The sequence below is a fragment of the Notothenia rossii genome (genome assembly GCF_949606895.1).
Source record: "Notothenia rossii genome assembly, chromosome: 1".
NCBI lineage: Eukaryota > Metazoa > Chordata > Actinopteri > Perciformes > Nototheniidae > Notothenia > Notothenia rossii.
The window spans coordinates 71,861,469-71,888,200 of record NC_136912.1 but is presented as its reverse complement, the minus strand read 5'-3'; the positions used below and the strand labels follow the sequence as shown (position 1 = coordinate 71,888,200).

General features: G+C 40.0%; 1 protein-coding gene across 3 annotated transcripts in view; it reads left to right on the top strand.

The window, feature by feature from the left end:
* The first annotated feature begins 7,070 nt into the window (after positions 1 to 7,070).
* LOC307022916 (BMP/retinoic acid-inducible neural-specific protein 3-like) overlaps positions 7,071 to 26,732 on the top strand; it is a 67,588-nt gene continuing 47,926 nt past the window's right edge. Inside the window, exons 1-2 of one of the 3 annotated variants that reach the window (XM_079655849.1) lie at positions 7,071 to 7,674; positions 11,517 to 11,616. The gene's annotated coding sequence lies outside the window, so the exon portion shown is untranslated. Of the gene's footprint in view, positions 7,675 to 11,516; positions 11,617 to 21,147; positions 21,288 to 26,732 lie in introns of those variants that run through there. The other 2 variants (XM_079655848.1, XM_079655850.1) reach the window with 2 other exon arrangements.

Here is a 26,732-nt window from a genome sequence, read left to right as displayed (position 1 = left end):
AAACATTTACATCAAAACACAAAATGCAGGCTCAGCAAGAGTCTATTTATCACCATCAATGTCGAATAAAACAGGTGCAAGCTAGTGAAGACGCACTCCAGCTGCACGGTGTGACAATAGCCTTCTGACTTCACCTTCCAGCGTTGATGTTGAGGAGTGGGGGCTTTCCTTCCCGTGTCTGGAGACAAATTGTGTGTTTTTCTTGTTTTCGGTCAGTGCACACACAGCACCCCCCAACAAGTAGTGTTGATATGAGTTCCCTCGTACAAAGACAAGCTCTGCTGTTGTATTAAAAAGAGGAGGCAGTGTATACAGGGATGGCCATGGGGGAGTTTTTGCTTTCATCAAGGAGGTCAGCCCCTCAGCAAGAGCTTCTTGCTGCCTAGTAGTTTATTTGCAATACATCATCTGTGATGGATGGGTAATGGAGAAGCCTTCTCATTCACTATATCATTTCTGATAAATCTCCAACCTGTTCAGTGGGTTTCAATGATAGGCTTCCTCCCTACACCACACATACTCAAGGTAGAAATGAACACAGGTCTATCCATATCTCGCCTCTCAATAACCCATTTATTTTCCTGGAAGAGGACTGACTGATAATATCTGCCGTTTTGAAATGTGTAACAACAAAGAAGCATAGACACTGGGCTACAGATCACAATTATTTTTTACATTTTTGTAAGTTTTCAACTAGACATTTGAAAAATAATACATTGCAGCAGCAACGAGGGAGCGTTTGCAGTGGGAATTCTTCGTCACATGTGTATTACATTGCTGTTTTTTGGCCATTGAACAGCTTAACAGAGATGGTTAAAAGTTCAGTGCATCACCTAAGGGTACTTTAACTGTTAAATCATTTTTCTTTCAGTTTGTCAAGGTATTTGTGCAAACAACTTATTTTTGTTACTTCTCCAACCGCAGAACGAACATTTGCATTTCCAGTTAAAACTTTACTAAAGCCCTCTAAGCTTGGCGTTGTATGGCATCATAAGTGAAGAATAGCACTGATATTGCAAATGTGATCCGTGTTTACTCAAGTGTAAACAAAGCAGCTTACCTTCCTCATCCCCCCCCACAGTTGCTTTATCAATCCTGAAATCCCACTGAATTAGCAGACACACTGTTAAGCACTGAAGCTGTCATACCATGATACATATCTTGAATGAAATCACTGATGACTATCGCAGTATTACCGTTGCTGCTTTCAGCCCAAAACAAGGTTATCTCACCTTTTATAACACTGCCTGTGGTATCAACTTAATTCCTTCTCTCATCAGGGTCATCACGAAGCCTCGTATTCACCATTACGCAAAGTGATGTTATTCTTAATGGTATTATGAGTACAACAGTAGGGTGATTTAGGAACAACAGTAGGGTGATTTAGGAACTGGTTATGATATGAGCAGCACCAGTAGATTAAAACATTAACCCTGAACACCATTAAGTCTTATTCAGCGCCCAGTAAGAAGCCGTGTCAATGGGTTTCTTCTTGAGATTTTTATGAATAATGGTGATTGCTGCTCAACTTTTCAAAAAGTCAAGAGGTGTTGTAGCAGAATGTGCTCTGTGATCAGACAAAAAATTAAAAGTAACATTTTGCCTCTGAGCTTTTTAAAAGTTCCTTCTGTTGGTGAACCTTTTGTCCTGGGTAAGCTGTGATAAGCATACAGCATAACAAACAGGGTATGATACCGCAGGCGCCGGCTTATATTCTAATACTGAATCTGTAGTGCGGCAATAGATGGAAGGTAACACAAGATAGCTTGAGGTAATCTGTATGAAGTATGAGGTATATTCATCCCCTGCACCAAATAATCCTGGCTGCTTTAAATATAGAATACATAACTGCCGGTCTGATGGTATTCTTGGGGAAATGATAGACGGTGAAATGGAGCCAAAATGAATGGGCCTTTAGTTGAACAGACCTAAATGCATTTCACAGGCCCAGCGGAATGGAGCTATCTGAATCAACTGTCCTCCATTGCAGCCGGCGGGGTATTGGAGACGGCTAAGGTCAAATTATAGAGGGGTTCAGCTTGTGTGTGACTGGGGAGGAATTGCCTTAAGAATCCGATGGAGCCTGACTGTCAGGCATCCTGCAACGTTATAAGATCCCCCAAGATGAAGAACACAATGGGGAGAAAATGCAAATCCCGTTGTGTGCATAAATATTGTCAGAAATGTAAAAACAAACAAGCAAAACCAAACTGCCTCGAACACTGAAAGGTTATCTGTCTGAATCAGACATTACTCATCTTTGACATTGATGTGAACTCTTCTTTGCCGGATTAAGGAAACGAAGAAAGTCTAAATGTTTCACATAACAGCCTTCCTGTTGGTAAAACATGTTCTGCACCCGTCCAGACAAGTCACAGGGCTAAAATAAATGTGATGCTCTCTGTAGAACTCTCAAGTCCCCTAATGAGTCTGTGCTTAAGGTGTGAATTAGTTACACAGCCTAGCTCATCACAGGCGCTGCAGCGGCAAATCCACTGGGTTGCTCCAGTTGCACCAGACATGATGGAGATCCGTTTCATGAACATCGCTCATTAATATGCTAATGGCTGTCATTAATGGTTAATGGTTACATTAATGGAATTACAGTTCTTAGCGGGTCATGGCCAAGAAGAAAAGGAAATGTGAAGAGATAAAGGTATTTCCGTTGTTAAAGTGTTGACGGGGGAGTTTATCGTCAAACAAAACACATTCATATTAAGTGGTTGGTAATTATCATGTTTTGTTTGCTGTTATGTAAGGAGAGCACTCTTGATAAGGCATGGATAAACACTTAAAATCACTCATCCAAAGCTCCATTTGAACAGTTTTTAATCGAAAAGTTAAACCTTGATGACCCCAGATGTTCCAAACAGCTTGTTGATGGTTATTCAGCATCACGGACAGCACCCCTGTCCACAAGATTATCACCGACAACAACAATCGCAGAACTGGAAAGCTTTAACAAGAATGATAAATGGAATGGGATGGGAACAGCGCTGTTGTTTCTCTAAAGCTGCACGCGGATGGATGAATACACTTAAGGAAACGGTTAAATTAATGACACTTTCTCAACAAGTTGTCTCTTTTTGGCGCCAACATCTTGATCAGAATTGACAGTTAGGAATATAGAACGGAGTCTTTGTCACACCAAATCTGGCACAAATCTCTGCTGGGACGCATCATAAATCAACTTCAGAACCACGGACAGCTTCAGGACAGCACAGCATACTAAACGGACGCTGAAATGCACGGGGAACTGGGTTAATTAGTACCACACTGAGGCTGCTGTGCCTGTAGAATTCCACGACCTGATTGCTTCCACAGATTAATTCATGCTGTTTCTGGGTAGATATAGTGTCTTTTATGTAGCCCCGGAAGAATATAGAATTAACAAATGGGCTATGGAAACCACCCACTGTGTACTGATACAGCACCCCAATCCTTCACATTAGATACATGTCTCAACAGTTCCAGTATTTATAACAAGCCTGCATGTGTCCACATGAGAACACTAATCACAACAAAATAGCATTTGAATTTCATAATTTGGTACATTGGACAGGTGTTCCCTGCAAACACTTTGCACTTGGTCTTCCTGCACACATGCACTGTAAAATGTTTGGCTGTAAAATTACAGTAAATTACTGGCTAGTTGCATGGATTTCACAGTAATTGACCGTAAATATTTCAAAGTAAATTACTGTAGATATGTTATAGTAAATTAGAATAAAAGTACAACTAAATACTGTGACTTTACAGTTGCCATGCCCATGGAATTACTGTGATATAGCAGTACAGAGCTGTGGTATTTTGGTACCTTGCTGTACATACATTACAGTAATTACCTGTATGTTCACACTATTACTGTAGACGTAATGCAACACAGTAGCCAGTAATTTACTGTAAATATACAAATGTAAATAATAAGATAATATATTGTACATTTGACTAGTTAACTGGGATTTTACCATAACTACACAATTCAATCAGCTCAATCAACAAAGAAAAACAAAGAAAATGCTATTTTAACTTTGTATTACCCCATTGAAGTGCAAAGTACATTTCATAGTGTCTTGAACATGTTGTTACGGCCCCTCTACTCCGCGGTAGTGGCTCGGTAGGGTGGCGTGGTGGATAGAGCCTTGGTCTGGGTTTCAGATGGTCACAGGTTCAAACCCCACTGCAGTCAGCATCTCATTGTGTCCCTGGTCAAGACACTTCACCCAAAATTGCTCCTGTGGGGATTGCCCACAGTATTGAGTATGTAAGTCGCATTGGATAAAAGCGTCTAACAAGTAACATGTAATGTAATGGCTCGTGTTGAGACCCGCAACATGAAAGAATACACTGTGGTGACCACAGTATTACAGAACTCAATCTAGGAACTACAGGCTGGGGGTATTGTTCTGCACGGACACTAATGCCTACAGTACCTCCGGGGTATATAATGTGTCCTCCTGCTTTTCTCTTTCTCTTGTCGTCCCGGGCTGCGACCCGACAACATGTCCTTTGTAGCTCTTGAATAAAGACAACTTTGCACCTTCATTGCACCGCCTCCGACTCCCTATCTCTCTGCACTACAACACGCAATAATCGGTACTTGGTAACGAGCATTTATTGATAATCAGCCGTTTGCTCACACAAGCGAAACGGGAAACAAAAAGAGGTCTGGAGGACTGGCCAAAAGGAACAAGAAGGAGGGAACCCGAGCCGCGAAAACTGGACTACCAGGTCCTCCAGGCTAAACATAAACACATCTGCAAAAATATGGCCTACAGCTCAAAATGGCAAAGAGGTATTCTAAGGAGAGTGTCTCCCGGCGTTAGGATAGGCGAGACATCCTTCTCCTCCAGCTTCTCTTTATATATACACGGCTGAGTGGAATTTGGAACACCTGGGCAGAGGCGGAGCCAGGGGCAGAAAACAAGGAGGGGAGCACTTAACACATGTCTACACAGACATCCACTCGAAGTCAACAATTTTTCTGAAAAATGTGCTGACATGGGGGTTTGAATTGCCATGCGTCTTTTTGGCTTTCGAGCCCGTCTCAGGATTAATGCCCAAGAAGCACCTGAAAACAATAAGCCAAAGACAACAATTTCAATTTTACATATAGATTTATATGTTGCATCGTTTATTTTAAAGGTGACCTATCATACAAAATGCACTTTTGTACGTCTTTTATACATGAATATGTGTCCCTGGTGTTCCAGGGAACTCACCAAGTGTCAGAAAACACAACCCTCTCTATTTTCCTCCATACCCAAATCTCTTAAAAAGGGGCTGCTACGGATCCTATACAGACTGATCCAGATTTGAACACTTCTATGACGTCACAGAAGTGGCGCTACGGCTATTGGGCCAACTCCACCAATCAGGAGGAGACCGCCACGGACATTGCCGTTCGAAAGCGCTGGAGACGCTGTAGTACATATGCCAGGCCTGTAGATGGTGCTGTTCTCACAGAATCAGCCCACGCAGAGACATTGTTAAATTGAGTGAAATGAGGAATGGCTAAAATGCATGATCTGTTTGGTATTTTGAAAAATAAAAAGTATAAATATGCCTTATATTGGTATGGTTCTACACTATATTATTCAAATATAGCATGATAGGTCCACTTTAAGGTACATGCAGCGGTGCCCCTTTCAATTTAAGTAAAACCTGCACCAAAGAAAGAAATTAGTATTTAAAGCCAGCAAGAGCGATAAAAGCAAGAAAATCCCTTAAATTGTTGTGTTATCAAAGAGGATGGTCTGAATACAGTATTTTACTGTGAAATAATACAGTAGCATGTTGTGAAATCCTGGTAATCATGTATCCTGTACATTCAAAGTCATTAACTGTGCCTGTATTGATTTCACTGTGAAATTCAAAATGACAGTATTATATTGTGAACATTACAGGTCAAGACTGTAAAGTGGTAAAACAGTAATTTATTGTAAAATATTACAGCTAAATATTGTGAAATCATGGTCATATTTCACAGTGTGCTAGATACTGTGATATCTGCATATGAAACAATTATAAAACGTATAGGCTATAAGGGGGGATTCAACAAAAGTTTCTTATTTTTTCATTAACTGATAAATTGTTCTATAAAATCTCAGAATAATGGATTGAACATCAATTATTTGTATGGTTATTAATCTGTCAATTACTAACTCTCATTGATAAGTTGTCGAACAAAATGTCAGAAAAATTTGGTAAATGTTGATCAGTGTTTCCGAAAAAGCCAAAAGGTGATTGCATTTGATTAACACACAGTAAAACAAATAAACTGAAATAAAATGTAAATTTTAAAAGCAAAAATCTAAGAAATGTGTCTGTTTTGAGTTCAAACTCTTCTCTTGCACAAGTTCGGAAATATGAATTGATCCAAGTAGCATTAGCATACAGTTTAACAGCACTATAATGTGTGCTGCCATAGTCATTATGAAAATGTCAGCGTATTCGTTCACTTAGTAACCTGTCTGCTGCATGGGGCTTTTAGCAGAGCTGCATTTGTAGTGCCACTTAATGACTCATGGCTCATGCATAGGCATGCTCCACAAGACAAAACCAAAAGAGGATTAAGCATTATGCTCAGCACCTTCGCTCCTCTCTGTCTAATGTGACAGCTCTCACAGATCAGGACTTAAATGTTGTTATCCTCTCTGGAGGACGCTTTTTTTAACTGGACCAGCAGAGCAGTAATGAGGATATTCAATAACTCCCATTGCTCCTTTTATAAATAACTACGACAAGAACTGTACTGGGGCATACAGTTAATGATAAGAGTGCCATTTCGCTTAGTGCGCACCCCTGCTTTTAATTTAAAGTGAAAAGGAGAGATTGTTAACTTGTTAGAATTTTCCCCACGTCGCCCACGTTAGTCTATACTCCTTTGGCGGCTAGTACAGAGGGTTACTTGTGTCTTAAACATGTGACTGAGTGAGAGAGGGGGAACACAGAGAGCTCAGGGGTCCATGCTGAGCTGCTGGGGCGCGTACCTCCAGCTTCCATAGCTCCTGCGCTCCTCCACACAGCGATGCGCAGTAGGCGGGACAAGTTTGGGAGAAAAACGCCGCTGGGGGTGAATTCATAACGGGATATATAACAGTCTTCATGGGGTGTCTTTCTGCGTCCTGCTAGCTGCGTTCCGTCGCATATGTCCGAGGCTGGACCCTGCCGGTGTGTGGCTGAAACAAATGCGCAGACGCGTCTTTTTAGTCCTGTAACCGACAGCCCCTTTGCGCTCATTGAGTCTCTCTCCTCCTCTTCCTCCTCCTCCTCCTCTCTCTCCTCGTCTCTCCTCTTGACTACATCTCCTGCTGGATGATTTCATTTTGTAAAGTCATTATCCCCCAGAAAGGTCAAAGCCTCTGCTTCCAGGAACTGAATTACACTGGGATAAGACGACTTTTCACCCACCAACCGAAAGTCAAAGTTTCTCGCCGTTGCACGGATTGCTCCGGAGCAGCCTTCAGCACCGATCACTGTTCCCTCTGCTCGGATCCCTGAGTGTGTACTAGTGTTTTTTGGAGTGCTGTTTTTTGCCTCTCTCCGCGGAGTTGCTGTTGAATCCTCATAAACTGTGACATGAGTTTACAATATCGGCAGTTGAGATCCACCGAGATTCAGCAAGAGAATGGGAAATACTGAGTTCAACTTAACCTGCTGTTCCAAACCGCGGTGAGTTGTTGACATCATGCATTTTATTGTATCGAATTTGGATGTATGAATATAACATAGAAAACATAAAACATATACATCACCTACCTGTGGATATTTTCTGCAAACGTGTTTTGTTTCTTTTCTGGAAAATAACACAACAGCAGTGTGCTCGACCTGGACACACATCTGCTGTGCTGTTGTACATGTGTTGCTTTCTGAGGCTTGACCATAATACAAATACAAACTCCCACACACACACACACACACACACACACACACACACACACACACACACACACACACACACACACACACACACACACACACACACACACACACACACACACACACACACACACACACACACACACACACACACACACACACACACACACACTCATGCATGACAATGACTCATGCATATAAACAAACTATCTCCAGCTGCTTTCAGGAAAAGCATACACCATATTGCTTTTCATGCTTTGTCAGTACATACATGAGCACAATCAGACAATCATTCCCAACAAACATATCTAATCTGTATTCCTTAGGGTGTATTGGCATCCTTGCCTGTAGGATCATATCTCTAACACTGATGTGTGCACGCAGCACCGTTTGCCAAGCACCAGGGAGGCACACAAAACCCAGCTCGCTTGCTCACTCAAATACAAAGTCTCAGTGATTTCATAATTATACATTTCAGCCTCAAGCAGTAACCCTGGAATAGGGCACATGAGTCAGGGCAGCCTTGTGGGACTGTCGGTGGATGCTCTGATTATCTGCCAAATGCCCTGGAAGAAAACAAATAACATTTTAAATGCAATCATATTGGCCCAAGGGCAGGCTGGCATAGGTGTTATTTAAACATAACTTTATATTGAGCCAGGGAGAAACCCACTCCAGTTGCAAGAAGGTGGTCTTGTAGCAAAGCTTTATGGGGGAAAACATATGTGAATCACCGTGGTTATTCACATTGCCACTTGCCAGTGTTAGGCAGAAGTGCCAGATTCTTAGAGTTTTGATATGGCCACAACAGGGCCACTGTTCAGTGCTGTCCTCATCTATCCTGGGAGACTGGTGAACCCGACCGTGTCTAGGCCTGAAAGGCACACTGTCTCCTCCTATGAAAAGAGAGATTTCTCTCCTTGAATTGCTCTCCTGTCCCACAAAAAAGGAAGAACTCACCCACTTAACACATTTCTCAATTTTCCCATTGTTAGCATGTCCATTTCAGGCTTGAGGTTTTTTCGTGTGTGCTTTCCTTTCAGGTTGCTTGTGGATTTGCTTGTCGCTGATAAAAAACAGATGTCTCTGATGAGCACATACTTGAAAAGGAGTCAAATTGCGCTTGAAAAACACTTTAACACGGCAACTGTGACTGAGCAGAGAGCCATCTATAGGCTTCTAGACTAATGCCAACAGGAGGAATTACACGCCTGACAGGGCTCCTTGTTCTTACTGTTAAGTGTTGGGTGCCTGATATCACTGGATGAGGCATCATCCGTAGGTGTGATGGCTGGGGAGAGAATGGGAGAGGAGGGAAAACGAAAGGAAATCTGCCACCCCCCACCCACAGCCACTGTAAACACATCAGAAGGGAATGGAAATACTCTTTGGAGTTAATGGTTCTCTATTGCTTTCGGTAAGGGGTGGGTGGGATGTAAGAAAGCTAATCAGTGTTTGATGTAATGAAGAGGGCCTTTTCTGCGTGAAATGCCATTGAAATACATGCGATCATAACCTATCTTTGCAAGGAAGGAAGTGGGAGGTAAAGACAGGTAAAAAGTCTGAAATAAGAAGATAAGGGGTAGAAAGTAAAGAACTTGGCATGAAAAGAAGAAATGACTGACTAAGCAGGTTTTGGTGGTATTTTGGGGTCAAGTCTTGCCAGGATCTGCTCAATCTCCACATCCCATTAGTTTATGATAATAAGCAAACAGACCAGTTTGACTTTAATCTGAGCCGATGGAAAAAAGTGGGTTGAGAAGACAAGATGAGAAAAAGGCAAAAAAGGGAGAATGTCTGTAAAAGTGGACCGACATTTTTTATCATTGCGCGGTTTGAGTCTGACAAGGGTGTTAAAGTAAAAGATGTCAGATTAAGTCGGACTGTTGCATTGAACTAAACTTCTCTCCGAGGTCACTGGTAATTGAATGTAGAGTGAACATAATGCTGTAAAGGCACAGAGAGACACTTCCTTTCTCTTGCGGCAAATTTGCAGTGAGGCACAAAAAATGTTCTCAATTTAATTATGTTGGAAGTTGGTACTTCTTTTCACTAAAACAGGCTAGCATCAGCGATTCAACTATCATAACCAAGGACAAACTAAAAGCTTGACTAAAATGAATCGGTACAGTACGTAAATGTACGTCAAATTTCTCCCTCGTTATGTCATGTTATCTCCACAAAACAAATCTTAAACACTCCTGTCATGTTTGGGTCAAATCTGACCAATTTACTACTGTCATCAATCACAAATATTGTGTTTTAGATTTGATTGCCTCAAGGAGTTATGACTCCACTGTAGGCATTTGAACATAATATTTATACAATTGCTGATCAGCCCTTCATCTTTTTAATACCTGTGTTTTTCCTGGTCAAAAATGAAACTGAATTGAATGGGTAAGCCAGCCTAGATTATATTCATCCATCAGATAGTTCACACCAACAAATCGACAACCATGTTAATTTTGGGATTCATTTTCAGTGCCTATTTTTTGCTTATTCACTGCAGTGACAGCATCTATGTAAACCAGCAGTCTAAGACAGTGTGTATAGCTTAAACGGGTGTTAAATACAAGTTAGTGATGATTAATGGTTTTTGGAGCAGTTAAAACTGACCGAACACCAAAGAAAGGGGGGAGAAGTTTAAAGCTGCCTTACAAAGGAAATGTTGAAGGGTGTATTTTCAACGTACACATGTGAGACAAGATGACGTGAAAATAACAGCCTTAACAGATTGCATGCTTTCTACATCTCCTAAAGGAAGTGAAGTAAGAATAGACCAGAATCATGCTTTATTTGGCCAATGTTCCAGTAGAAGACAGAAGCTAAAAAAAAAATCCAGAGAGAAAAGTGCAAAAGGAATGCATTGCAACCTTTGTCCCTGTGTGTGAAAGGCCACCAGCCGAATAGATCTATTTGTGTTTTACTGAGATTTATAGAAGCCTTAGTCTCTGTTTGCTCACTCGGTGATATGCAGCCCATATAAAACACGTGCAAGCCAGAAGTTTTACAGTCTGGGTAGCAATTATTAAGGTGACTTTTCCCCTGTTTGCTTTCAGCTTGAAAATGTACAATAGCTTCAAATGATTTGCGACAACACCCTTGACGATTGGAAATTGCATACTTAATTTCAACGTGTTAAAAGCCGTACACACATATGGACCGCCAGCTGAGTAATTGATTGACTCCGCCCGTATAATTAATCTCCTATTGCTGCCACAGTCATCAAGGAAAAGATTAACACACACACACACACACACACACACACACACACACACACACACACACACACACACACACACACACACACACACACACACACACACACACACACACACACACACACACACACACACACACACACACACACACACACACACACACACATTCTGTCTGTGCTTGCCTAGTTATATTGACAATCAAATATCAAGGTTTGTATAGAATTGATTCGCGGGAGCATGGACATATGGGAGTTAGCTTTTTGTTATTATATTTAGCATAATTTTTTTCCTATTTGCGTGATGATAGGAAATGTATATTGCAGAGTGTGAGGTGGCTGGCTTCATTGCTAGCCGTCTTCCATAATTAATTGTCGCCGTATTAAAAAATGTCCATTTGCTTTGGTTTTTCCTCAGGTTAATGCTTCCTCCAGCCAAAATACAATCTTGCTTCTGTGAGAGAACGGATTTGTTGGCCTGATCTGTTTCCATGCTGGGCCTTGGAGATGTCTTCTGGGTAGTTTCTCCATCTTTATGAGCAACGCTTTTTTTTTTTTTTGTAAATATTGGTTGACGGATAAAATGGGATTTCAGATGTGATTTATTCCTTATGCTCCTTGACGCTTGAGTAAGCAGTTTTCTGAAAAAGGCAAACAAATAGATGGAATAAATGTTCTCATCCCTGCAGTCAAGGGACAAGATTAAAATGTAATGTCACAAATTCAGGTCAAATGTAGTTGCTATTCACAAATGTATCCTTATAATCGTCAAACTATTTCCTAAAAGATTCCAACAACAGATAGTGGTATCACTTTATTTGGTTTGGATCACAAATAGGATAAATGCCTGTTTTGGTGAAAAAACAAACAGTTGGTCACCCTAAACAAGTACATGCATATACAATAGCTTCACATATACTTTAAGACCTGATGTTAACATGTTTAAGTTATATAAAAATTACCCTTCTGTTTTCACATTCTGTCCTTTTAAGGCTCAAGCTAGCTAAATACATGTAAACATCAAGCTACAGTAGCCACAGTTGTGAGCCTTTAGCTAAGGCTAACAGCATTCTAAACTATTTGCAACATTTTCCTCTCCTTCTATTGAGACATGTTCTTAAACCTTACGTTATATGGGTTGTTTGCCAAATAAAAAACCCCAAAAAGACTGCCTTTCCCATTTGTAATAAGATGCTTTCTTTTTGAATATTGGTTGAAAAATTGAATGGGATCTTACAAAAGTTGTTTCTGATGTTAGGTACATTTCTGATCCTAGAAAAGAATGACACACTATAACAAATCACTGGTGTATTTGTGGGACACACTGGCCAGGTCTAACTGCTACCTGGTTTAAATGTTGATCAACTGCTTCGATTGAATATTAGAACACAGCAATTTTAGACCATTTGGATTTCTGTCTAGCAGTAACAACCAAACCCCAGCAAACTGACTAACAGGCAGCTTTGCTTATTCTTGTTCAATCAGTGTTCAAACAGCTTGATATTTCATGACGTTTACTCATTTTTTGAGAATTGCTTATTAACATGAATGGATGGCATGTTTCAGAAGCCAGCTACAGAAAGCTGCTTGTTCTTTGAGACTCCTGCTGTATAACAAGGTTACAGTAGATACAATGGATTTTCATATGCTCCATAACTGTGATTGATGTTGGCGGTAATTTTTTTTGCATATTTCTGCTTCTCCCAGGTCCCAAATTCGTCTATTTGGATGTCTGTTATGTTTGTGTTTGGAGTTTATTATTCTATTGCAAACAAAAAGGAATGTATAGCTACTGATGAATAGCCAATAACACAAGATGTAATCCGTAATAACGTAATGGTGGATTTTGTATTCTGTTAATGAAATGTTTTTTTATCAGTTGCCTTGACTGTTACAAATCAATCTAAAAAAAATTCTGATTTACAATGTGACCATGGGTTTTTGGTTAAGACACAAAAACGTATTGGTTAGGTTTGGGGATAGATAGTAGTATATCAAGGGTTAAAATAACTCCAAAGTGTCAACTTCTCGCTCCGCAGACTTTGACACTGTATAGCAATGTTACCCTACTCTCTCCTTTGTTCCTGTCCTATATATTTACAGCTGCTAAATGGTTACAGGCATAGTCCACTTAGAGGGGTATTTTTTAAAACAAGTTTTGTCCCCATTTATTCTTTAAAAAAAATCTTGTCCACGAAAAAAAAAGAAATCATGTCCATAAACATGCAAAAACACAATTGAATTGCTGTCATGGCCAGTGTACAGGTTAGGACACACACACACAGATAACATTTAAAAACGGGTTTGGGGTCTGTGTCATTAGGATATTGTATTAGGGGAAATGTAGAACATTCTGGGGCCTTTGTTAAAAAATATATACTTGAAAAATGACTCTAAATCTAGGTTTTAAACATAAACACATCCTATTAACAAGCTTAGTAACATCACCATATTGGCCATGTCCTTTTTAGCACAAATTATCACTTTAAAATGTCCTTCCTTGTCTACACGAAAAGATTGAAAGTGAAGTTTCTCAAAAGTATCGACCCTAGTGTTTTACAAATGTCAGTTTTCAGTGACCTAAAACTCTGCTCGGTTGTAGAAAAAAGTTCAAAATGCATAGAAAAAGCTTTTGTTAGGAACAAAAAATACAGTGTTCTTAAGGACTAGGCTTTGGTAGAGAAATGTCATTTTGGGGCACTTGTTGAAAACGTTGTGTTTCTTGGAGGACAGTCTCTTTAGGAATGTGGAAGCACAGTTTGTGGCAAAGAAATTGAAAACACTACAATACATTTTTATACTTTGCGTTGGATTAGGTCAGATGAAAAAAACTAATTTAATACATTCTTCAATAATAATTCATTATTAAATATGCAGCACTGGGGTTCACAGACCCAAAAAAATTAGCCTGTTTCGTTTTGTGTGCTCTTCTTATTAATAATATCTCTAAATATACAATCTCCATAAATTATTCTGCATCATTATAACAGCAGCCCATGTAAATAACCAAAGTAAATACATTTTTTCTTTGTTTTGTGGCACCACTAAACTAATTTACATACAAAATGGATTATAAGAGATGAATAATATTGAAGCTAAAATGCAAATCAAGATAATTTAAGTCAGACTTTACGGTGCTTACATTTTATTTATTTTTTTAAATGTTATTTCCTTATGTTGCGTTTTTTTTCAAACCATTCAATCCCTAACTTAGAGCTACAACATATCTAGGAGGTTAAACAGTTAATCCAGTAGTTCACAGAAAAACACCTTCACAAACGTTTGAGCAAAACAAAAAAGCAAAGCAACATATATCTGCTATCACTTTGAGTTTTCATACTTTGAGTTTTAATGTCTGACGCTTTTATAAGCCCATTTGTAGATCTGTACGTGTGTGTTCGTGATTGTTTGTAGCTGCACTTTACAATGCAACATGTTTTTGCTTTGATGCGTTTTTTTTCCGAGGACACGACGGGAGCTCATCCTTTGTATTTGTTTTTAAGACAGCCGGATGAGTGCAACTGGCAGTCATATATTATAATTTCACAAAGGCTGTGTTTTACCGCTGGCGCCAGTTTGAGAGGTATTGTTGACAGTTGTTGGAGGAGAAGATAACTGGGTTAATTAGGGCCAAAAACCTCATTAGTCAGCACGGGGGGGAAGATGTAAAGTTTATCAGTTCCTGTTTCCCTACTTTGAGGATGATTTCAGGGTTGGCTAGCAGAACAATTACAAAGCGGATACTGTTGGATAAATTATAATGAAATGTTTTAATCAAGCCCCCTCCACCCCCTGCAAAGCGTGTGCCTACACTCCATCTCTTTTCTCCCTTTAAATGTGTTCAAAGTGTGAGGTGTCACAAAAAGAGACTCATTTCAATTTGCATACATGCAGTGCCAACTAAGAGGATCTGCTTTGGCGAGTGTTCCAGTACTGGATATGAACACACATTGCAAAAACACACATACATACAACTACACACACGAGGCTCAGGTAGGTGACCGATACGGCTCCGTCATCCCAAAAGAGAACAGATGTTTGGGGAATGAATGCTCTGCTTTGTCCCGCTCTCAAATGAAAACGGCTGCTGAAATGCTCGAAAAAAAGATTAGGCTCGGGGGTTCCCACATCTCATCAAGCTTACTGTATGCTCCAAAAGAAAGGGGGATATTCAGTATCCAACACTGCATTTAGTAGCTAGACCTATAACTCTGCAGGGAAGATGGGATTCTGGCAGCCGCACAAAGTTACAGGAAGTGCTGCCTGGAAGAAGTGCTCCCAAATCTTGTGAAGACAGATAATCTATTCATCTAAAAAATCACAGATTGGTGGGAAAGGCAAATAAGTGAGCTTGTTCTCTTTGTCAAAATCAATTGAGATATTAACTCAAAGTGGCAAGACTGGCCATTTAATTTAATTAAGCTCTCAAAGTCTGCGACTCCATCACATCATTTCTTGAATAACGTCAATAATATCACCCACCATGGCTTCTTTTAAATGATGGATTTCACCAAAATGACACATTTGCACATTTACAATATGTCAACTCCAATATGGATGTTTTTTCAATGCATGTAATGGTACAGGAAAAGTGGAAATACAAAGAGAGATGTGATTCCACACAGAGGTTCCAAATAGCCGCAGGACGTGCCAGGCCCACACTGTGTACATCGTACCTTAATGTAACCACCAGTAGTGCTCGTAATGAAAAATGCCTTTGACTCACTCATCGTTTTGTTGACTTTTAACATTATGCCTTAGGAAAGTACATTTCAATATATGAGAATGTTACAGTATGAGCATGTTATCCTTTTTGCTTGAGTGGTTGTCTTCCAACACGTACTCCACTTTTCTCCATTTTCAATTTGGTTTCTTGATTGAATTTATTGACTGAGGTTATCTCTATTTTTGGGTCATACCAGTTCAACGAGCAAATAGCATGTTCTTGGTCGAGGCCCTATCATGCTTTATGGGGTTTTCCTCTCCCTGTAGTGTGTTCAATTGTTTTAGTGCATGTAAATGGTCTGCAAAGGCTTAAATCCCAATGTTAATACCAGAGACAGTTTCTCACACACTCCTTCCCTGCCTAAAACTCCTTTTTGTTAATGCCGCGACATAGTGTCATCACCACGTAACACTCGTTTATCTATTGGCTGGTGCTACAACACATTGTTCGTGATAGGCTAAGGGGTGGTACATCTCTATGGGATTGATCAATCACAACAGAGCCGGCCAGCTAACCAATCAGAGCAGACTGGACTCTGGTTTCAGACAGAGGGTGAAAAGAGGTATTGCAGCGCAGGCAGTATGAGAAGAAATATAGACTTTTTCAACATTAAAGCATGTAGACATATAGAGGCACAACATACAATTACAAAACCTTAAAATTAAAAAAATATTTTAAAATCATTCCATATCCAATCATTTTTTTTTTCAAATATAAATGCCCTAAGGAAGAAAAGATACAGGGAAACTAAACTCTCTTTCTCTGCCATTGTAACGACAAGAGATTACAGATGACATGAGTCATCACAGTGGACTTGTTAAGAAATTGTGCAGATAAAGTATTTTATATTCATTGGTGATTACAGAATTTAGCCTGTCATTATGACGGGCAGTGGGCTTAAAAATGTTGTAGTGTTTGATGTTGGCTGTGCCTCACTCGAAACGGCCATTTGTTTAAAACCCTCCTTTTTTTGACCGTTCTGACAGAACATAAAACACTTTGAAACAGATATTCATTTCCTGCAGAAACACACAGGTCCTTGACATTGGTGTCATTTGAGAGATAAATTGCAAATATCTGCTTCCTTTCTGTTCTAAGAAGGGGTATACTATACATTTCCTCTGCAAATGTTTCAGCCATTTTTTATGCAGGACAAATAGTGCGTCACAGACAGAGGCGATTTTGCAAGGAGGCCACAAGCTGAATGTTTATTTCGCCAGAGAGCCATTTCTAAACCTTGAGGGCCTGTTAACGGATGTTTCCAAAAGCAGAAAAAATGCTTCTGACAGCTCATACTGTTTTTAATTTTAACTTACCGTTATGATTACCTTGGTGCTGCGAGAGCATATCTGGCAAAGTTTTCTAATTCTGAAAAGGAGGTTATGAAAACATTAAAAAACAAAACAGTCAGTTAAAAGCTAAAATCTTCATGGGTAATTGGTAAAAGGCTGCTGTAGGGTGCCACATCCTGCCTCTGAAAGATATTATTCCTGGCATTTGCCTGTCGAGAGACCAAAGTCCTCATTACATTCATGTGTGGGAAAATCTATTCCCCCATCATTTGCACTCTCCTCACAATTCCATTGAGAGGACATCACAGGAACAAACAGAGATTTCATTTTATACAGAGGCTCCAAACAGCCCCGGGTTATTGGTGGCCCACGTTGTGCAAAATCATATTCGAGTGGATACACTGCAGCGCGGGTGCTTGTCTCCTGTTTGAAATGAAATTATTTCTTGTTGAATCACCCAACATTTTGTTTCTTTTTTTTTCTGCCTAAAGGAGAAGCATTCTCTAACATTGTTTGATGAAAAGAGGTGATTGTATTAGGTGGGATGTGTGACATAATGCACTTGTAAGTGAAAATGGCATTTATCTGATCTCTTCTAGGCAGTATATTACAAAGGCTTAGTGGAGGGCTTTGTTTGGGTGATAATGTGATTATAAGACTGGCACAGACCTGCTTGAAAACAACCAATGTTTACAGACATATCATTTAAAGTGGGTGAACAAATAACAGAGGATGTGAGTCAATATCGGGTTTTAGAGGTATTTGATAATGCAGAGAAGGAAGGGAGTCTGTTGTTTGAGGATGGAGAGACACAAAACCAAAGAGACAAAGAGAGTGAAAAGAGAGCAAGCGAGCAACAGGGAACAGAGAGTGTTCTCCTGCATCAGCTTTTTGGACAGCTGCCTGTAGGATGATAGGATTAAAGAGTCTTTTAAGGTGACCTCTGTGATATATTTGTCTATTAACACACCATGCACACCCCTTAGAGATAGGTCACTCCATACAAAACATGCACTTTGTGAGTCAAGGCAGTGTTTCACCTATAATATATTGAGTCACGGTGAAGACCAAGGGTAATTTTCAGACTCACCTAACAAAGGATGCACTTGTAGCTGTTTTGAGGCCAAGTTTATGGCAGTGTAGACATTGTCACATTACACATCATACAGCTAATCTCAAATAGAATGCTTTAAGATAACTATAATGGCACTCTGCCAAGAATGTATTCATGTGCTCCTTGGAAGGTCCCCATTCTGTTTGTGTGTGTTCAAGAGATTAAAGTAGTACATTGGAAACAACATGCATGCTACAAAGACAATGGTTAGTGTTTCATCGCTCAGAGCGTTAACAACACTGTTTAAGTTGTTCAAATTTAAGGGGGCGTTGACATCAATTCTCTCCCAGCTTTTTGAGTATTCCGAAACCACAAAAATGCAGCACCAAGGCGCTATTTCACAATGTTAACCTAAATGACACTTCATTCGCATATGCCAAACGTGTTGTATCTGCTACAGAAATAGGTTATTCCACGGTCCATGCTTCAACCTTCCACCAAGTTTCGGAACAATTGGGTCTATAGTCTTTCCGTAATCCTACTTGCAGACAAACAGACAAAATGAGCCAAAAGCATAACCTCCTTTGTTGAGTAAGACGCAACCCTAAAGTCAGATGTTGTCAAACCACACACAGTCTGATTCTGCTGTCTGTGTGGCCCTCCGCTGCTGTAGGTATAGAGGGCTAAGTGTGATGCTGGAACATTGAGCATGGCAGAAGATAACAGAAAAACCGGAAAAGACAGCTCTTCTTCTGTGCGAATAAAATATTCAACACCACTGGAATGAGAACAAAAAATTGCCGAAGGACTCTTTCACAGCTTAAAGGCATCAACAACAAAATAAGTTAATACAGAATTGGTGAGAATACGCTCCATTTCAGTATTGGGTATTGTTACGTCCCCGCTAAGGTCTAGGGGACCTGGAGACAATAACACACAACAACCAATAATTATGAGGGAGTCAGCGTAAAGGTTGACAAAAGGTTTATTTCTTAAGTCCTAACTGAACATAAATTGAACAGAAATACTCTTCGTGGGAGGAGGAGGAGGAGTCAAAGGAGATTGTGCCAAACAAAAGAAACAAGCATAACAAAACCAGGCCTATCTCTACATCTATCCTTTGAAACCAAAACAAAAACCCTCATTAATGGCGCATTCACACTACAGCGCGGAGCTCGCTTTAAGCGTGCCGAGCCGTGCGGGGCCTGTTTTTGGTTGCGCTTCCACTTGGCCTAGTTCCGGCCCGGGGCTACTTTTTCACCTTTTCTCTGACCCGACTAAATCGTGGTTCTATCGAGGCCAACAAACAGGGCTGAGTCGGGCTGAGTTTGCTAAACTAGAGAGAGAATCGCTGTCAAGGGGGCTACAACTACAACAAGATGAACATATTTTACAGTGATTTAATTGTAATACACGTTTCAAAATGATGCCGAAGTAACAAAATACTGATACTGGTTAGTAAAAACCATGAATTAAGGCTTTGACAAGTCTGCAGACAGACGGCAGGCGAAAAACCTTTTAAAATGCATGTTTTCTAAATGGAGCTTGGCTAAGCTAACGTTATATATGCTCCGACCGTCCACACTCACAACAACGGACTACAGACATAAATGAACCAGCGACTGTATTCGCCATGACACAGACAGTATGTGGTTTGTACTCGTTTAACTTTTGTCTAGTTTCTGAACAGATATGAAGAGCTGTGAGTAGTGATGGCAGTTTGACACTGAAGTTTCGAACGGAGCTTCAACCCTGGACTTCCTATTCCATAGAAGCAGTGCTTCGAAGCTTGCTTCAAATCACGTGACATGTGACGTCCGAAGCAGCAACTGCTTCAAATCACGTGACATGTGACGTCCGAACCAGCAACTGCTTCATTTCCTGAATGAATCAACTCACTGGTTCGCCGTCCAATCAGGTGATTCAATGCACTGCCTCGTCTCGATTCTGACAGGTGACAGGTTGAAACAGTTTCACATTTGAGCGCTTCAACACTTTATAACCACTCTAAACAATGCGCAATGTGTGGGTTGTTGTCGTAGTTTGCATTGTTGCTGTTGAGTTGTTGTTGGCATTGTATTTTAATTGGATCATTATAGAGCAAGCCAGGAAGAAAAATAGGTCGTTCTGGCTCGTGAAACACTTCAAAATGTGGAGAAGTTGTGAACAAAAAGACAATGAGTAATATAAAAAACACTTCAATGGTCTAAGGAATTGATAGCCCAGTGGATAGAGCCGGCGACTAGGATGCGGCGATAACCTCCGCGCAGCTGGTTCAAAGCTCGGAAAAGTTCAACTTTTAATTTTAATACTTTAATAACTGATAAAAGGCCCTCCCCGCCCAAAAAAATGTCAAGCACTCTCGAGTCTCTTCTCAATAACCCAATACACACTATTATCAATCTTTAATTGCAAATAGAACATGATATTCAGTCTTAGTGTGTGTGTGTGTGTGTGTGTGTGTGTGTGTGTGTGTGTGTGTGTGTGTATCGAATATTTTTCAAGGCAAAGATACGTTAAACCCACTGCAGCCTTGCACTTCGCCAGGAGAGGTCGCTGTAACTGAAGCTTCGAGAAATGAACCTATTTCCGACACAATTGTCCAAGTGGTTCGACGCTTCATTCAAAGCTTCATTTTGCCATCACTAGCTGTGAGCTCTGACGTGCTAAGAGCTAACGGCTGTGTTCTTTTTCTGGGGAGCTCATTGAAGATGACGTCACGGCTCCGCCTACACTGCGTTACTATAGATACTACCCCAGTTCCTAAACTGTAATGTGAGCGCAGCATTAAAGTGAGCCGGGCCTAATAAGGCCTAACCAAACCGAGCGAGGCCGAGCGAGGCCTGCAGTGTAAATGCGCCATAACTAAACTACTCAGACCTGGACAAAACAGAATACAGGGGTGGCAACAATCCACTAACATTAGTTACCTACGTGATGAGAAATGTACAGGGTACCCCAGACTTAGAGGGTGAGAGGATCCAATCAGCCGTCAGACTCAGGTGCACAGGCAGATACCGATCAGCTGCTGATTAGCTGTGCAGAAGACAGGGAGAAGAGAGAAAACACAGGAGGGAAGGAACACTACACAAGTACAGCCTGCCTAGCACGTAACAGGTATCTTTATCCCCGTTCTTATTTTACTTTCAGTAGCATGCTGTGGAGACTTTGAACTGCACACTCTTATTATTCAGACTGTGCGGGGAAACACATTGCAATTATTGTGCCAATTATTATTTTGGCTGCATTGACATGTTGGATCATCAAAGCCTGGAACCGGTTGTGTGGACAGTTGGGATATAAAATGATATAATGTGTGATAGTTATCCTTAATTATGATCATTGGCCTTCTGGTTAATTTGCTGCCCATTTGCAAACATGTAATCTTTAAAACTGGAATCCAGACCAAGGGGGAAAATGCAAACCAAGCTAAGAGTGAGAACTATTAAGCGAAAGGATTTATTATGTTATGTTTGCACCGAAGAAACAAACACCTTTTGACATCAGCCCATTTATGTTTTGGTACAGGAGCAAGGGAGCTTGTAGGTTCAGGATTCAAGATTCAAGGCTTTTATTGTCATTTGTACATAGCTACAGTGCAGATATGTCAATGCAAATATTAGGTCACAGGCTCCTCCTGCAGTGCAACACAATACAACAGATACAATAGTGCAAGTAAATACAAATACAATAGAATAGAAATAGTGCAAGGAGAGTCTATATACAAGTAATTGGAATATGATATATTAGATAAATAAAGAGTGGCGGCTCTACACATGTGTAAGGTTGGACAACAAGTGTTAGAGGTATGTGTGTTGAAATAAAGTATGTGTGAGATGTGTGGTCAGTAAATAATGTTTCAAAACATACTGAAGGTTGATTAGGACGTGAGGGCTCTGACACTTGATTTACTTAAGATTTAAAACCATAACACTTAATTTAAGACTTAACCAAATGTAAAGGGCTGAGAGGCAGGGTAGTGGGAGGCACCTACATTCCCAACAGGTGGCTCCACCCTCTCCCAATTAATACCTGGTGCTAATCACTCCCTCAAGGCAGTCAAAGCACTCAGGGGGTGTTTCTCAATCTCGAGTAAAGCTGCTCCAGAGCCACTATTTCAAGCATACGTCATTGAGTGCCGCCAAAGTACTGTTCCAATCTCCAGCATACTTGGAATTCTACCGAGCCCGGCGTACTTGGTTCGGAGAAATTTCGAGGCTGCACATGTGTAGACTCCGCGGTCTTAAAATCCCCACAATGCTTTGAGCACGGACCAATTTCCCCAAATCTGTTGCGGAAAATGTAAGGCGGGGCCTCTCATTTGACGCAAACCTGCACACTTGCTAGCCTGTTCCACTCTTTGTTTTCCGAATGCCAGGAAGTATTCTTGCCTCACTTCTGAAGCAAGATTGTCGGCACGCAGACATGTGCTACCAAGCAAGCATACTCGCGATTGAGAAACACCCACAGAGTTGGTCAGTTGTGTGTGGCACATGGAGGCTCCCAGTGTAAGAAAACGTTTTGGTAAGCTGGTAAGTCGGTTAGCGGCCCCGCTACGTTAGCCTTTGTTCTTTGGAAGGTATTTTTGAGTTTGATAGCAATAAAGCCTTTTTTTGGATTTGAACACTGCCTCTGTCGTGATTGCTGCACTACCACTTTCCTCTTTATCTGCCCAGTCCTGTTACACAAATATCAATCGAACCAAAGCCTGATGTGTTTAGAGTGTTCCATTTAAAACACTAGAGAGCTTTGAAAGGAATTTGTGCAAACACTAAGACTGACCTACAAACCTTGGAATGTGACTTGCGATTTGCTCAGGGGGCCGCCACCGCTCTGTTGACAGGTGTTTGAGAGTACTACTGCATATGTACAAAAATAGTTTGAAATTAAGTAAAGCCTTTTGTGACTCCACAGGGAGCTGCAATCTGATGAATTAGCATTCAACTAACATCACTTGAGGCAATTTCTATTTTTGATGCACTGAGTGTAGCCTACTCTTCATCTTTGCTTCAGGCTAATGGTGTGGGGCTAAATTAGCTGCTACTAGCATAACATATCTAAACATTTTACTGAAATGTTGCAATGAAGTTGCATTGTAATTTAAGTCCGAGGTTTTTTAACTGTTATTCATGACTCAAATCATTTTTAAATGAAACGATACTTAACGAAAATACACTCACCTGTAGAAAAAAAAAGATATGCATACTCTGGTCCAAAAATGGTCCCTCTTCTATGCAATAGCCTCAATGCAAAAAACATTCCGATTCACAAAGATCATGCAAACGCAGTCACAATGAAGTTGTTGGTGACTCCACAAACGTTGTGGTAACTCTGCAACTTGTCAATAAGGATATTGAAATATCTCAAACCCAATAAAAAAAAAGGACATGTTAAAATGTTAACTAATTTCCGTGATCTGGGACTCATTCCTGCAGCGCTCTATTGCCAATGAAATCCTATTATCATAATAGCAAACTAAAACCTAATGATAGTGTATGTACACACACACAGACACACACACCGAGGTCAGGCAGGCCGAGTCCTGGGAGCAATGACAGAAATGTCGGCCTGAAATTGATTTCTAAAATAACAGCTCATCAGGTGTTATTTAAAAATATGATATGCATCCACAAAAATAGGCAGCAATAGGGCTAATTATTGATGATTCAAGCATGCAAGAGGAATGTAATATTGTTTTTATTGTTACATTTTAAATCTCTCTCTATCCACCTCCGGCTGTTGTGCCCTCATCCCATTCTGTCTGCTGTGTTTTCTGAGAGTAATGATTTCTGAAACGCACATGTGCACACACACCCACACACATGGCCAAATGGCTGAGTTAACTTGACAGATTGTCATCAGAATACTGTAATGGGACTCAAACCATCCCCACACACACAAACACACACACACACGCACACGCACACGCACACAGAGCAAAGGAGTGTGTAACAGCAGGGGGAGATGATTGACAGGTCTCAAGATGGTGATGGAGACAATTGTAAGCCCTGGACAGCAGTCTGAACAGCAGGTAGTTGGACATACATAAAACACAGCAACAGCGACTTTTTATTTCACCAACAAAAGTGTGACTGGGTGAGTGTGTGTGTGCATGAGTACTTTACTTAAAACAATTAGCATTTGAGGTACAACTTTTGTTGCTTGTTAGAAAAAAGTGAGTGTCAAAGGAAGTTGAGTACAATTTTCAAAACAGCTGCACAGCAATTAGACTTAACGTAATGAATTCACACTTAGAGGCAAAACTATTTATTCACAAAGTATGACTGCAACAGCTATGTGTTTCATTATTAATCACCGGCATGTAAAAAAATTCCCCTTTTACCAAAATAAAGTTATTGTGGTAGGAGGGAAGGATGGAAGTGATGAATCAGAGCAAAAGTGTTAAATTGTTCTATCCTCAAAGAAGAAAGATTGATTCAGAGCACATCACAGCGCATTTAACTTTAAAGTGCTTGGATTTATTTGATGACTCATTTCACCAGCAGCCCTTGAGAAAACCAATTTTAGTTTTGTCGGGCAGTTTATTTTATTATGGATCAATCATTGATTCATTTTTTTACAAATCATCTTCAGTTTTATAAAATGTCAAAATAATTGTCTTTTACTTTTTTTCTCATAAAATGTTCAATGTTTCGTTTTAAAACACCATGTTGAAAATGACAATGGAGGAAGAATATTTGAGTGTTTGTTAGAGTCAAGCAGATAGTGTTAGCTTATATTGATTGATATTGCAGTAACCCAAGGTTTGAGAGTAGGGAAGTCTCCCAGCATGCCCTGGAGCATTGAACTCATTGATTTCTCAAATTGTTGGCGGTGTTATTCGGTTCTACATCATGTTCCACAGTACAATATTTCCACTCTTTGTTTTTTAGAGAGGGGGGCCTTTATAATTCACGTGAATCACGATCTTCAGCAACCTTAAGCCCACCTAAAATAATCTACGACGTGGCCCTTATTAAAGCACTTTATTGGAAATGATATTGCTTGCATGCAATCAAATGCACTTCCATTAAATCAGGTGAATTCACATTAAATGATGGAGACCAGGAGAAAAAGGGAGTGAACTTTCATCTGTCGAGGCTGAAAAAACTTGTTAATGTAAATCTGTTGTATTATGTGGTTTATGAACAGATTAAACTTCAGGACAAGGTCATTGCAAGGGCGTTTTATCTATCAGTGATAAGAGTCATGTTAACACTGGGGTTCGTAGCTGAAGAGGTTTTTTCTTTCCATTTTTGAAGTGTAAAATCAATAGAATATTATACATATATATTTGATATGAGTGCACACAGTGGACAAAATGATTAATGAAAAGACTATTCATGATTAGGCACACTGCAATAGTTGGTCTGTGTTGTCATGCAGAAAAGGCTCTGTCCTATTATATATTTATTTTTTTGTTCAATCTCAGGCGTGTTTCTTTGTTGTTTTTTTTGTTTTTATACTTTTTGTAACAATATGAGTTTGTCTTTTTAAACAAATAAATAAAAGGTAGGAAGAAGAAAATCAAGAAATATTGATTTGTCATGATATTGAGTCAGATCTCTTGCATTGCTCCTACTTTCATTCAAATTTACATCATGTTCTACAATACAGTTTCCAGGAATCCACTTTTGCTATGTTTGGCCATTGCCAGTGAATGTGTCTGGATTGTGAACAATAGGTTCCCCAATTCAAGCACTTTGAGTGATCAAAAAACAGTGAGGTTGTGCATAAGCCTGAGTTATGGGAAGGGGTGTGAATACTTTAGCAAGCCACTTTAAAGGACATGTTGTGCGTCATGTCTGCATATTTAACAATTTGTGTGACATACAGTATAAGACCCCAGTCTCATTTGCAACTTAACACAGTCACATTAATAAACATTAGTATGATTCTTTTTCAAGACAGACCCTGTAAAAGCAAGCATAAATCAAAAAAAGAAATGTGATTTCTGCCGGTACCATCTATCTCATGTCCATCGGGAGTCCCTGGGCATGAACACACAATCAACGGTAACTAAAAACATCCATTTACATGCAACACCATTACATAGTCTCTGTCACACTGAGAATTCTACAGACAGCACACATCAACATACAAATACCAGCAAATGTGGTTAATGCTGTGAATCCAAACAAAACTGCTTGGTTATGTAAACGCAACAAATGGTTTTGGAAGACTTTGCTCTTTGATCAAGACCCAATTTGCTCTAAATTAGTAGACCAGTGCATGACATGCTAATATGAAAACATAGCTCTGTATTTTTTTGCTTGGTCACAACCATAAAAAGAAGATGACATTATTGAAAATGTCAATGTGATATTTAAAAGTGTCGGATTCACATGCTGCGTTTGGTTCCATTAATAAAAACTGCCTATAATTAAGGTATTAAATGCAAAATGTGCAATACAAATGATAGAATAACCGAGAAAAGCAGCAGCATTTAAGCTGTTGAAGAGGTTTTTTCTTGAGTCACTAGTAAAATGTTCAATTCCTTATCACATGACAATATATTTTTTTTAAAGAAATTACAATTCATACAACTAGCTGCACATCATG